Source organism: Electrophorus electricus, chromosome 4 (genome assembly GCF_013358815.1).
Source record: "Electrophorus electricus isolate fEleEle1 chromosome 4, fEleEle1.pri, whole genome shotgun sequence".
NCBI classification, from domain to species: Eukaryota; Metazoa; Chordata; class Actinopteri; order Gymnotiformes; family Gymnotidae; genus Electrophorus; species Electrophorus electricus.
The window spans coordinates 31,496,566-31,511,565 of NC_049538.1; the positions used below are offsets into that span (position 1 = coordinate 31,496,566).

General features: G+C 43.2%; 1 protein-coding gene across 2 annotated transcripts in view; it reads left to right on the forward strand.

The window, feature by feature from the left end:
- cdh13 (cadherin 13, H-cadherin (heart)) overlaps positions 1-15,000 on the forward strand; it is a 267,459-nt gene that overhangs the window by 178,807 nt on the left and 73,652 nt on the right. The window lies entirely within an intron of this gene.

The window sequence follows — 15,000 nt, forward strand, 5'->3', positions numbered from 1 at the left end:
TAGACGGAGTTTTTTCCGACTACATTGACAGGAAGAGATTGTGCGAGAGAAATGAGAAATACTGTTAGAAACTTCTGCAGAGCCTGTGGTCAGAGCTTAGGGAAACCTGCCAGCCAAACCTTCTGACCTTGAAGCCTCTTCATAAGAGAGAATATTAAAGATAGACCTAGAAGTACGGTTCTAGGGTTAAACCAAGGGTGTTATGCCAAGTAGGCAGCAGATCTTTAATCGTTTGAGTAAGTATCAGAGAGAAGCTGAGGACGCACCAGTCAGAGTGCTCATCTGAGTACTGCTTCTGACCTTTTAAGCATTCTTTGGGAAACAAATTCATGTTTCAGGCTTCTTCTTGAAATGCTCGGGAATAAATGCATAATAGTGTGTAAGGCTCGGCAGACAGAGTGCACGGGGCAAAGCGTTCTCTCCCGCTCATCAGTCTGAGGCACACTGCAGTCGAGGACCTGGTTCTTCATTCAGAAGTTCAGCTTGGTCATCAGCGTTGTAAACACTGCAGTAGTGACTCACTTAAGATATTGACGACTCACTGGATTCTGTTTCGGCATTTGTTTCCCTTGTAGTGTAGCAAATCAATGATCTGAAATGATCTCTAAATGAATACATTCCACCAACATGTAATAAGCTCTGATGTGAAGTCTTGGCAATATTCTTACGCTGATCTACACAGTGTTTTCCATTTATTTGCATCTTGGATTATGGGCATGTGCACGTGCACCTGTTTGTCTGTATTCCCAGATTATTTGCAATTTGTGCAATTTTTTTTTTTTTTTTTTGTAAGACCAAAATGTAACTTTGGGACGTCCGTGTTTAAGCTCAATGTCAGGTGCATAATTAATACGGTGTATCACACTGAGATCAGCATCTCTGTGTCAGAATGACAAAGGTGCAGGACTAATCGGGACAGAGTATAACAGGCTGCCGTCTTGATGAGTAGCAGAGAGAATGAGACACTCACAGTAAAGGCTGTGGCCTACCAAACAGAGAGGAGAGAAGTTCACCTCACCGTGGACCGGGCTGCACCGAGCCCACGGCACTGTCACATTCAGCATCTGGGAAATGACTCGTTCATGGGTCATCGGAATGTCCCCTTTTGACCTGATGGCTTGAGCAGTTTTGCCAAGAAAAATAGCCGTGGTCATGGAGCAGGAATCCCTGGAATCTCTGGAATCCCTGGAATCTCTGTGACAGGTGATCCTAAGGTGTATTGACTTCAGGAAGTTAACACTTACACAATCAAATGTTTTCTGTTTTTTCATTTTCACATTATACTTCATGTTATTGAGAGACAAAATCCACAGTTAAATTATCAGTCCAAGTTTAGGACAATAAATTGAAAAACACTTTAAGCGAGCATGAGTGTGTGAATACTTTTATCGCCTGTGTGTAACCTACATGTGTTCCTGTAGAACAGGGCTACTCGGGACATTGTTTTTAATTTCAAATCACTATCCACATTTGAAAGATTATGTTAAATGCTGCACAGTCTGTGTGTATGTATGCATAAGTGTGTGCATGCGTGTTTGTTTGTGTATGCATATGTGTGCGTGAGTGTGCATGTGTGCGTGAGTGTGCATGCATGCATGTGTGTGTGCGTGTGTGTGTGTGTGTGTGTGTGTGAGTGTGAGTGAGTGTGTGTGTGTGAGTGTGTGTGTGTGTGTGTGTGTGTGTGTGAGTGTGTGTGTGAGTGTGTGTGTGTGTGTGAGTGAGTGAGTGTGTGTGTGTGTGTGTGTGCGCACGTGTGTGTGTGTGAGTGTGTGTGTGTGTGTGAGTGTGTGTGTGTGTGTGTGTGTGTGTGTGAGTGTGCATGTGTGCGTGAGTGTGCATGCATGTGTGTGTGTGAGTGTGTGTGCACGTGTGTGTGTGTGAGTGTGTGAGTGAGTGTGTGTGAGTGTGTGTGTGTGAGTGTGTGAGTGTGTGTGTGAGTGTGTGTGTGTGAGTGTGTGTGTGTGTGTGTGAGTGTGTGTGTGTGTGTGTGTGTGTGAGTGTGCATGTGTGCGTGAGTGTGCATGCATGTGTGTGTGTGAGTGTGTGTGCACATGTGTGTGTGTGTGAGTGTGTGTGAGTGTGTGTGAGTGTGTGTGTGTGTGTGTGTGTGTGTGTGTGTGTGTGTGTGTGTGTGTGTGTGAGAAAGCATGGCTGTTGACTGTTTCATTAGTCTCACATTAGGGGGTTCGGTCCCCATATCACACCCTTTCACTCCCAGCTGTGACAAATCAGTCTTAGTTCTAATATTAGAGAAAACATTTCAGAGCACTTAACGCACCCCCAGCTCCCTCAATCACAGGCTGATTAACCAGGCATCTGCCTAAGTGACCCTCAGTCTAAGGTCATAGTCTGTGTTATTCTTTTATTGTCAGAGTGATTCTTTAAATGTAGATATTGCCTGAACTTCTGCTGGAAATGTGCATGTGTGTGTGGAGAGACGGAGAGAAGTGTTACATATGCATGCACCATTACCGCGCTGAGCTTCATTGTGCATTCCCTCATCAAGGATGCCTGGTTCTGTTCATGCTGTCGTCTTTGCACTGAGGTCCAGATGTCTGCTGGTCAGCTGTGGTGGCATTTAGGGTCGTGCTGTCGGGCTTAGACCAGTCTAGCAACTTCCCTGTAAGCAAAGCACTGCAGAGGCACAACACACACTCTGCTCCAAAACACACACTCCACACACTCCACACACTGCACCGAGACAGGCACAACACACACACATGCTCTTTATCAACACTTGAATCACTCAGGCCTGTGTGTGTGTGTGTGTGTGTGTGTGTGTGTGTGTGTCTACAAGTGTTTCTGTGCTGTTTGTAATTTGTAAACCTTTAGAGAATAATTTAATCATGACATAAGCAAAAATAGTTTGTTTTTGTCCCTGTACATAATTAGTCTGTTTGTGTGTTGTGGCCTTTGTGCCACAAAGGCTTCTGTGTATATACCATATATACTCTGACAAGAGTGTGTATCAGACAATAATCACATGGGTGTGTATCAGACTATAATCAGATGGGTGTGTATCAGACAATAATCAGATGGGTGTGTATCAGACAATAATCAGATGGGTGTGTATCAGACTATAATCAGATGGGTGTGTATCAGACTATAATCAGATGGGTGTGTATCAGACAATAATCAGATGGGTGTGTATCAGACTATAATCAGATGGGTGTGTATCAGACAATAATCAGATGGGTGTATATCAGACTATAATCAGATGGGTGTATATCAGACTATAATTAGATGGGTGTGTATCAGACAATAATCAGATGGGTGTGTATCAGACTATAATTAGATGGGTGTGTATCAGACAATAATCAGATGGGTGTGTATCAGACTATAATCAGATAGGTGTGTATCAGACAATAATCAGATGGGTGTGTATCAGACTATAATCACATGGGTGTGTATCAGACAATAATCCCATGGGTGTGTATCAGACAATAATCACATGGGTGTGTATCAGACTATAATCACATGGGTGTGTATCAGACTATAATCACATGGGTGTGTATCAGACAATAATCAGATGAGTGTGTATCAGACTATAATCACATGGGTGTATATCAGACTATAATTAGATGGGTGTGTATCAGACAATAATCAGATGGGTGTGTATCAGACTATAATCACATGGGTGTGTATCAGACAATAATCAGATGGGTGTGTATCAGGCAATAATCAGATGGGTGTGTATCAGACTATAATCAGATAGGTGTGTATAAGATGTTCTTTCCCTGATGAGGAGCAGCACCTGGGGGAGGCTTTAAGTCGGTTTAACATCAAGTCAGTTTAACGGCGTAGTTCACACATTTACGGCCGCCATCATGATCTTAATTACTGGAGTTGTGAAGCAGGTGGGGTCAGGTCTGCTAACGGGAGGGCTCAGTGTGGTGGAGAGATCTGATCTCGTCTGATTGTGTCCGAGTCCTGCTGCAGAGTGCAGTGGTTCTCTTTCTCCGAGCTTGTATGGGATATATCATGACCTCAGATGTTTGTGAAGTTGATTCCCTCCTGCCCAGATTGTCAACATGCACATACACACACACACACATACACACACACAGACCCACACACACACACACACACACTCACACACACTCTGCTGCTCCTGGTGTTTCTTTAGTTTTTTTGGTTGCTTGTTTGTTGTAATGGTACCATCTTGCTGCCAGTGTTATTTTGGACTGTAGGAGTCACAGGAGGTTGGAGGAGCTGGGGATGAACTCAGGGTCAGGGGTCAGGGTCAGGGTCAGGGTCAGGATGGAGACAGACCCCATCTGACACCTGACAGTTAGCCCCACATACATTATTGGACTGAGGTTGTACTAATGCTCATATGTCTGAAATGGATTTTGTTAAATCAGAGTAACGAGGTGATTGAAGCATAATGAGAAGATTGAAGCGTAATGAGGAGATTGAAGCGCAATGAGATTGAAGTGTAACAAGGAGACTGAAGCATGATGGCAGGTTTGCCAGTTTGCTCTGCGTGAGACTTTGTGAAGTATGAATTTCAGATTTCTTCAGTCATTCTTTTTTGGCAGATCTCTCCATCACATTCTGTATAAGCAGTAAATATCCAATTAGTTAAAGAGTACTTGAATAGACTCCTAGGCAGAACTGATGTCTTAGCTTAGGTTTATCATTAATTCTAATTTCAGAAGTAACTGTGTCACAGAATGCTCCCCTCCCACGAGTCACGTGGTTTGGCCTGCCATGTGTAGTGGAAGGGCTGTTTTTTTTATAACCACACCTGCACACACCTGCACCTTGTTCGTCTTTGTGTATATTAGCCCTTGCCTTTGTGTGCAGTGTGTTGGTCATTGTTGAGGTAGCATGTTGGTTGTGTGGTAGTATTTGAAAGTAATTTTCGTAACTGTTAGTCTAACTCATGTTAATGTTAATGTCAGTAATTGTTAATGTTACCCATCATCGGGTGTTCGTGTAGTCTGCGTTAATGTTCACATTGTTTGTGTTACACGTGTCATTGGTGATTTGTGTTATTAAATGTCTCAAACATCAAGAGAGTCTGTGCGTCCTGCTCCACGTCCTTCAGCACTCGGGCCACTGCATGTTACAAACTGATTTTCCACAAGATATCAAAAACTCTGTAGTGATGACCAGTATTGTGAGAAGTGTCTTCTGAGTTAATGAACTCACATGAACATTATTTACATATTATTTACATATTATTGACATATTATTCACATATTCTCCTCAAGTCCACTTACAAGCAGACCACTGAATCAGAGTGGGTGGGACAGGGAGTATTCTACCGCCCCCCAGAGGGGGACACTGTTCCCTGAGACTCCCTGGTGTGGCAGACCACCTGTGATCAACGCTAATCTAATTAACACTTAAACAGCAGCACCTGTGCTTGCCAGGAGGAGCGTGGCTGCTCCTCCTCCCCAGATGGGCTTTTGATGGCCCTGATGGTGCTGATGAGGAGCGTTCTTCTTTCTCCTCCTCTGTAATCTTCCTCTCCCCTCCTTCTATCTGCTAACTGGGCCACGGTGTAATCGGAGACTATTTTGAGCCTGGATATGTCTCTGGTTTGTAATTGACTGTAGCTGGACGGTGCTGATTACATTAGACCAGGTCGTCGTGATTTTCTGCGCCGTGTCCTGTCACCCCTAAACCCCAATCTCGATCCCAATTAAACGCAGCCTCATTAGCGATGATGGAGGCACATTGGAGAGTGAGACCTTCATCGTACGCTCACAGGATCTCCTAATTAGGCTTGGGAACGTGGTCCGGGATGCAGCCGTGGTCCCTCAGTACGACTACGGACATCATGTTTGTATGTGCGTGTATATTGTATTCGTAACTGTCTTGAAACATTCATGTTGTGTGCTGTGGTGTCACAGGGCCTGTAAGCACAACATTATTTCTGGTGGAAAACCTGGAACATGTTGGTTCAGAGTAAAGAATAGAGGAAGAGGAAGTTAACCCTTCGTGCACTTTCACTACTTTTGTTCCCTTAACTGCATCCCCTCTCCACCCTCATCGTCATCCCCCCTCCACCCTCATCATCTCTCCTCCACCTTCATCATCATCATCCCTCCTCCACCCTCCTCATCCCTCCTCCACCCTCATCATCATCTCTCCTCCACCCTCATCATCATCTCTCCTCCACCCTCATCATCATCCCCCCTCCACCCTCATCATCTCAACTCCACCCTCATCATCATCCCTCCTCCACCCTCATCATCATCCCTCCACAGTACCATCTTTTCTGGTAGGTACATTATATCCATGTAATCTCCAATATGGTAATAATTTCTCAATAGTGTAATAACATCCAGGAATTTAATAAAAGTTTGCACTTAACTCAGTCATAAAAAAACAATATTGTAATAATCTGCCTAATAATGTAATACAATGCCTTAACTGTTCTTGTAATAACATTTTTACCAAGTAAAACATTATTACATTATTGGAAATGTATTACATTTTTATGTTGTTCATTTGTAATATCTTATTACATTCTTGGGAATGTACTGTTATTGTGAGTTTTAGTCATCTTTTTATGTATGGAGGTCCTGTGTAGTATCTTAAGATCTCCAGTTACCACAAGAACCACGGTTGTCTTCACCCTCCACATCTTCTCCAGCCCTTCTCCAGCTCTTCTCCAGCTCTTCTCCAGCTCTTCTCTCAGCTCTTCTCCAGCTCTTCTCTCAGCTCTTCTCCAGCTCTTCTCTCAGCTCTTCTCCAGCTCTTCTCTCAGCTCTTCTCTCAGCTCCTCTCCAGCTCTTCTCCAGCTCTTCTCTCAGCTCCTCTCCAGCTCTTCTCCAGCTCTTCTCTCAGCTCCTCTCCAGCACTTCTCCAGCTCTTCTCCAGCTCTTCTCTCAGCTCTTGGTATTTCTCCAGGTTCTCGTGTACCTTTGCCCTGATGTTGATATCACTTTGTAATGCCACATCTCTCACTAGCCCTCTTCTGTTGTTTGTCACTACTGTGTCCGGTTGGTTAGCCATGACCATCTTTTCTGTCTGTATCTAGAAGTGCCACAGGATCTTAGGTCGGCCATTTTCCACCACCTTTTGTGTTGTATCTCACTTTGACCTTTGAACTTGCAGCCCGTACTCAGCACAGAGGTTTCTGCCTACTCTCCAGACACTTGGTTATGGTGTTCCATGTGCGTCCTGCCTGCTGGCATCGAGCATCCTGCTGTTATGTGCTGGATTGTCTCAGGGGCGTCTGGGGTCCTGCCTGATGTGGTAGAGCCCAGCCTCCACTGGTCTCATGTTCATCTCCTGTTCCTGTGCTGCCATGATTGGTGCCTCTGTAATGTCAGTCAGCATCTCGAGTGTTACTGTTGCTGTGGTATATTTCAAATGCAAACCTATGTTTACCTACAATTATGTGTAAATATGATTTTTCTATTTCTTGATCACTAGATGCAGAACAGTGTTCATGTGTAGAGGTGGATTTATCATTATAAGCTGTAACATTATAGTTTCTGTCTACTTAGCCAGGTTTCTATTTCAGTTTAATGGCCCTGGTATTTTCATGCACATATTATGTGGAGGTCTCCTCCGCCTTCAGAGGGCTTCAGTTTTCCTCCACAGCTTCCTCTCACACGTGTTCATATCTTGAGTTAAAGCCTTGTAATCCTAATCGCATATCACTTGTATTCCTGGTATTTTTGACTCATTACTGATTGTTGTTTTGACTGTATTGGTCTCATCGCTGGTATCTGAACCCTTGAATTGTTGTGAGTATTTGTGAGTTCTGCTTGGCGTGATAAACTTGTGACTGTATCCAATCTCTGCTGTGATTCATTCATGGCAATGTTACAGATACTCAGATGAGAATACAATACTCAAAATAGAAGTGTTAAAGATTATATATATCATTATATATATATATATATATATATATATATATATATATATATATATATATATATATATATATAGAGAGAGAGAGAGAGAGAGAGAGAGAGAGAGAGAGAGAGAGAGAGAGAGAGAGAGAGAGCGAGCTCAGTGGGTTACACCTCTGACTTTGGTACAGGAGTTACAACAACTCCACACTTGAGTAGCTGTCTTGTTTTAAACATCACACACCCACAAACACGTGAAATCATTTGAACAGTAGGGAGGGAGCCGTGGAGGGAGCCGTGGTACAAATGTCACCACTCAATTCTTTGTCTTTTTATCTTTGGTAGAGCACACACAGGAGATTCCTCCTCACAGAGCAGGACAGCTTCTTCTCTACATGTCCAGTACTTCTGTTGCGTGAGGGCATGGCCAAGCATGCTAGTAGGCAGGTAATATGGAAAGTATTACGAGATTGCATCATCTTTTAACAAAGAAGATGGCTGAAATTCCAACGAAGCAGTGAAACGGGTGGTAAAAGTGGTTTCTTTGGGTGAGAGTTAATCCTTCTGCTGTGACCTTTGGCCTTTGTGACTTTGCTGATCATTTACATGCATAAAAAAGATATGAGACACTAAAAGAAAAACCAGAAACCATAAAAGGTCCCCTTTAATATGTTATTTTCATTAAATAATCTCCGTAATTCTCACTAACCCTAACCCTAACCCTAACCCTCCGTAATTCTCCCTAACCCTAACCCTGGCCCTAATCCTAACTCTAACCTCAGCCTCAGACCAAAACCTAGTGGCAGTTCTAGACCATTTGAACTGCAGGGGCCAGTGGCAACGTTAGAGTTCTGTCCTTGGTTTTGTTTGGTTCGTTAATAGAGTTTGAGGTTTCTCACTCTCAATGATAAAACCTTGAAGAATCTACAATAATTGAATCAGAAAACTAAAGAAGAATGCTTCAGAATGACAGCTGCTCACTCTAATACTGCTCAGTTCTACAGACTTCCTTAATTACACCAAGAAAATGGACCACGCGACAAATCGTTTCACTCTCAGTAACACAATGCTCAGCAGTTCCTGAATAGATTGAAAGAACTACAAATCGACGGAGATTAATTCATGGTATCATCTGACGTCATCTCACCGCTCACCTAAATTGAGTCATAAACACAATTGCAGAATTGTTAAACAACCAAGAGGAATCTGGAGGACCACCGACTACCGAGAGTGTATGCGAAGTACTACAACTATTTGGGTTCTCCCGTATCTGGTCAGATTGCTGAACTCTTTATGGGAAGACTCAAACAAATAGTTCTTCTACAAGTAAACCCGAAACATTGGGAGCAATATGTGGATGACACCTTCGTGATAATCAAACTCAACCTAATTGAACAGACCTACAATCTCATTAACAATGTCTTCAAAGTTCACGATTGAACAGAAACTAATAACAAACTTCCTCTCCTGGATGCTCTCATAACAAAAAGACAGATAAGGTATTCTACGTAATCCTACGTCTGCATTCTGGAATATGACCCACACAGACCAGATTCTTAATTTCCACAGCAACCATCCGATTTGTCACAAGCAAAACTGTATAAAGAAATACAGAAGAACTTTTCTCAAGAAGCTGATATCCATGAAACTTTATTCGAAGATGTCTAAAAGAGAAGGCAATGAATGGAAGTGATGAATCCAAACCCAGACGTGTAACGCTTCCATATGTCCAGATTATCTGTGAAATAACAGCAAGGCTGCTAGAACAGTATAATCTCACCCACAAACCTGCAACCTTGAGAAGGATTCTGTCAAGACCAAAGGAAGCTGCGAATCCAAGAGAACCAGCAAACGTTGTCTACAGAATCAGCTGCAAAGACCGTGACAAGAACTACAGACAGGCAGAAGACTGTCGATTGGACTGCATGAGCACCAACTGGCCATTACGAGACACGATCATCTGTCTTGCTTTGCTTCACAAAAACAATGAAGGACACAAATTCAGTTTTGAAACTGTGGAAATCAGAACTCAGGAAAGATAGAGAAGAGAAAGATTTTCATGGTATTCATTCGAAAAATCAATCAACAACTGAAGCGATATCAATCCAGTTTATCAGCCATCAAGAGTGAGAAACCTCAAGCACCATCAACGAGCCAATGAAAACACAATAATTCTGCCTATAGCACAAAAATAAATCACAGAGAGGTCCTGCTTTACAGAGGTCCTGTACCACAGAGAAGTCCTGTACCACAGAGAGGTCCTGTATCACACAGGTCCTGTACCACAGAGAGGTCCTGTATCACACAGGTCCTGTACCACAGAGAGGTCCTGTACCACAGAGAGGTCCTGTATCACACAGGTCCTGTACCACGGAGAGGTCCTGTACCACAGAGAGGTCCTGTATCACACAGGTCCTGTACCACAGAGAGGTCCTGTACCACAGAGAGGTCCTGTATCACACAGGTCCTGTACCACAGAGAACGGTTATGTTACATTAAGGCTGGTATTATAGAAAAGCCTAGCATCACAACAACTTTTTGTCAGAGAAAGCTACTTGTCAGAGCTGAAATGACATGGTTTCTTAGGTTGTTTATCATAATTGGTCACATATTAGCATATTGCAGCATCAGTACTCCAGTCATTTGGATTGTTATTACATTAGAGTTCATTTTTCATGCTAATTAGTTTGAATCTCATGATTAATTTACACACTGAGGGGGGTCCTTCAGAGCTCCATTAGTGGGCACACTATGAATCAACCAGCAAAGCTCAGTGAGATCAATCAGTGTGACTCCCACTGGCGACTTGTGATCACTGATTAGCGAAATAAAGGAGTGATGTCAGTACAGGACGTGCGGTTTCCGTGATGTAATGAAACAGCTTTAACGGGCTATAAGACACTCTGACTACGTGGCAGGACGCACAGCGCATAAATAATTCATGTGACGTTTTGTGATGGATGGTAAGTCAGTCTTGTTGGACACTGTGTCGCTGTGGTTCTTTATACATGGTGCTCTTTACACCAGTTCTCTCACTGTAGCGGGATTCCTCTCATGAATACTTGTATGCAATAATCAGAAACCGAGAAAGCTGCACATCTGATGTCTCCTCTAAATATTTTCACTTTATTTCACCATGTCTAGAATCGTTAGTATGAATTTGTGGGGTTTTTTGCGTGCGGTGAAACCACTGTCTGCAAAGGATGAAGCAGAAGTGTGTGAATCTCGAGGGCTCTAGAGAGATACAGAGAGCCCCTTGATGTCTGTGTGTCTGTAATTAAGACTCAGCATGGCGATTCATCAGGCATTTAGAGTGTTGTTCCCATCAGATGCTCTGTTTTGAAGAAGGTGTCAGCATTTAGTCTGTGTGTGTGTGTGTGTGTGTGTGTAAGATCCTTGATCTCAATTATTCAAAGACTTCTCATTAGAAGATAAAGCACAGAAGCTGGATAACTCTCCTGCGCACGCACTCTCTCTCTCTCTCTCTCTCTCTCTCTCTCTCTCTCGCTGTCTCTCTCTCTCTGCTAAAGCTGTACAATCTCCTCTGGTCTTCTTCATAATCTACTCTTCATTATCATCTTCATCATCTCTTCTTCCTTTGCTCTCTGTCTGTGACGTTTATAATCAGGCCAAGCGCTCCTTATTCACTTTTCACAGTCTGCTGGTCACTAAAGTGAAAACTACCATGCCCTCATATCTGGTTCCTCAGAGTTCATCAATGTTTGTGTTTAGTAGTAATGGCCAGTTTGAAAATCTAAACATGTAGCTTAACTGTATCATGAAAGCCTTCTTTAATATAACAATGCAAATGCAGATAGCTGATCTGATCCACGAAAGTTATTTAAAATACTGAATCCCAATTGAAACATGCATAAAGGTTTAAATATTTAATATGTTCACATTTCTTCAAATATGCATCATAAAATAGTTAATACAGGAATATTAGACTACTGAAATTCATTTCCAGATATATTTACAGATGCCTAAAGCCAGTAGAGACTGACAGCTGTGTGACTGGTGTGATGATGAGCTGGGCACCATCACCCCCTGTCCTGAGCCATATCCGTAGAGATGCTCTGAGCCCCAAACCTTTGGACTTAACTAACGTGTGACTCCCCTCCGCCATGTGCACGGCTCTGATAAGGCATTCATGCGGCCTCACCCCCGATGGTGGAGATTTCTTTATGCCTTTATGACAGAAAGCCCAGAAAGTGTGAAATATGACAACATTTGTCATTTCCTGAGGTTTATTTCCAGTATGAAGAGGAGTGATAGAAAAGTAATGAACCGGGTAGCAAAAGGAGAACAAAACTATTTTAACAGCCCGGCAACAGAACGGAGTAGAGAAAAATAAAAGAATTAGAGGCTTATAATGCCAGAACTTTCATGGCTCTGTACAATAATAAATATTGATTTAGTATTATAAAAAAATAAGCAAATACAATTGCAAGTGGAAAGACAGCATGTCAGTTAACATTTTTACAACCCAGACAGAATTTCCCATAAATTGTGACTTGGGCAGTGCGGGAGTAGGAGAATGTAGAGAAGACAATGACTTCAGCGTCAGGAAGGAGTAGGGAGGCTCGGAGCGGCTCGGAGAGCAGCCCCAGACGTTTCCCAGAACAAAAGAGTGGGAAGGAGCAGGACTTTGGCATAATCCCCGACGCAGGTTCAGAGAGGGATTGTCTGTCTCTCTGCTTCATGTGTCAGCGCTGCAGAGGTCGAGAGCCTTGCTAGGAAAGGAGTGTGTTGAGCACTTCAGAGTAGCACCACACACTGTTCTCACCCTAAAAACTCTTTTAAACTCTTGTCGGGTGCAATAAACTCCTTTTCATGCTGTATTACTGCACTAACTAATGTAGAATAAATAGTACTATATTTGTAAAAATTATATATTCTTTAAATCCGATCAAATATTTTTGTATGCTATCACAATGCAGTAGTCCAAGCCCCCAGTGAGCGAGCCAAGGGCGACAGTGGCGAGGAAAAACTCCCTAAAGCACGAGGAAGAAACCTGGAGAGTGTCTCGGTTGGCCCCTCCTGGTGTCCCCGTTTCCATGGTTTCCCTGTCTCGTGTCCTTGTTGTGGTTCTGTTCCTCAGTTTCCTTTTCTCCGCCCTCACTTAGTGTTCATTAGATCATGTGTTGGGTGAGCCCTGTGTTGGGTGAGCCCTGTGTTGGGTGAGCCCTGTGTTGGGTGAGCCCTGTGTTAGGTGAGCCCTGTGTTGGGTGAGCCCTGTGTTAGGTGAGCCCTGTGTTGGGTGAGCCCTGTGTTGGGTGAGCCCTGTGTTAGGTGAGCCCTGTGTTGGGTGAGCCCTGTGTTGGGTGAGCCCTGTGTTAGGTGAGCCCTGTGTTGGGTGAGACTCCTCAACAATAAAGAATAACTCTGAAACGGTTGATAGGAAACCAGTATAAGATGTACTGGAGTGACATGATTGTTTGTCATGGTGGAGAATGTCTGTCAATGTCTGTATTTACAGTGAGATTGTACAGAAGGAGAAAAGGCATCTTGTGGTGAGTTCTGAGAAATCTGAGTGCATATGGTAGTCGTCAGTGCGCTTCTGACAGGATAGACTGTCATTTCATTTCATTAATGTTGAAAATAAATCTCTTAACCTTTTCATGACCACTGGCTTCTAACTGGTTTAAATGTAGAAACAGGTACATCATCCAAATCTCAGGACTTGTCCTGCTTGACTTCTAGCAGAGATTCCACTTGTGTGATTCTTGCCACAGTAATTTGGGACTTGCTTGAGACTTGAAGGTTAAGACATATATGTGACTTCGCCCAGATCTGAGGGCAGACAGAAACCAGTCACGCTTACCTGTCCACTTCAGCTGCAGACAGAGGCTGGACTGCCTCTCAGCAGACGTGTCTGCATCTTACCTGTTCAGCTGCTGTCTCCGTGCTGCCGGTGGTCAGGTCTTGAGTCAGTGACAGCTGTGCATAATTATCGCCTCGCAGCCTGTGGGATTTTGCTGCTGATGTGCGTGTTCTGCGGCGCTGTCCCCCGCAGCGGTGCTGAAGTCGGCAGTGTCGCTCTCCGTGGTCCTGACACATGAGACAGCTGGGATTGTGAGCTCATGTTGTCAGAGCTGGTCTTTGTTGTGCCCAGTGTAATACAGTGGCCTGTGTCTGTGTATTAAAGCGGCTTTAAGGATTGAATTATACTGTTTTATTTTTTTAGTAAAGTCATTACACCCCAATGCTTGGAAAACATTGTAATAAATAAATCATCTTCTCTACGTGACTGTTTCTCTCATGCAGTCCTGGGTTCATTTCATGGTATAAATGTTGAAACTTGCTTTCATTCATGAAATATAATTATTAAATTATTAAATTAATAAATTAAAATTATTAATTATTGTTATTATTATTATTATTATTATTTCTGCCATAAGCATTGCTTAAGCAAATGACCTTTTCGGGCATTCCATGAAGGTCATGGCTATGGCAGCGTGTTAAACTGACTGGATGAACTAAGGAAGTGCTTACCTCATTATGATGTTGTCATGTCACACAGGAGTTCTGTCTGAAGGGTTTGACACCACTGAGATTAAATCTCTTCTCACCTTCCTCTCAGCCAGATGGATTTTTTTTTTTTCTCTGAGTCACAGGTCTATGACGGACCATCTGTTTATCAGTGGTAAATAATTTCTGAGCTGGTTCGCACTGACAACCATCCTAGCCAATCTCTGTGACCATCTGTAGTATCACATGCAGGAGAAATCTCCCTTCACTCTACAGATCTCAGGTCAGGCGGATTAGAGCGCGATAGCACTTTATTTTCAAAAATACATGAGGCTGTGTGTAGATCAGTATTAGATCGTTAGGATGGTGGAGGTGGTGCTCATAAATTAGGTGACATAATAAGACAACCTGCACTAGGTGCACCTGCCCTGCCTTCTGTTCTGTTAAGATTTTTGCATAAGGAGTGAAGATCTTAATTTCTGTAGTGCACAAGGCAGAAGATGGATTATGCATGAGGTATAACCTGTAGTGTGTGTGAGCTCAGTGGTGAAGGTACTGGACTGGTAATCAAAAAGTTGCCAGTTCAAGTCCCACCACTGCCAGGTTTCCACTGTTGCGTCCCTGAGCAAGACCCTTAACCCTCAATTACTCAAGTTGTGTTCAGTCCGAATTGTAAGTCGCTTTGGATAAACGCGTCCGATAAACGTGA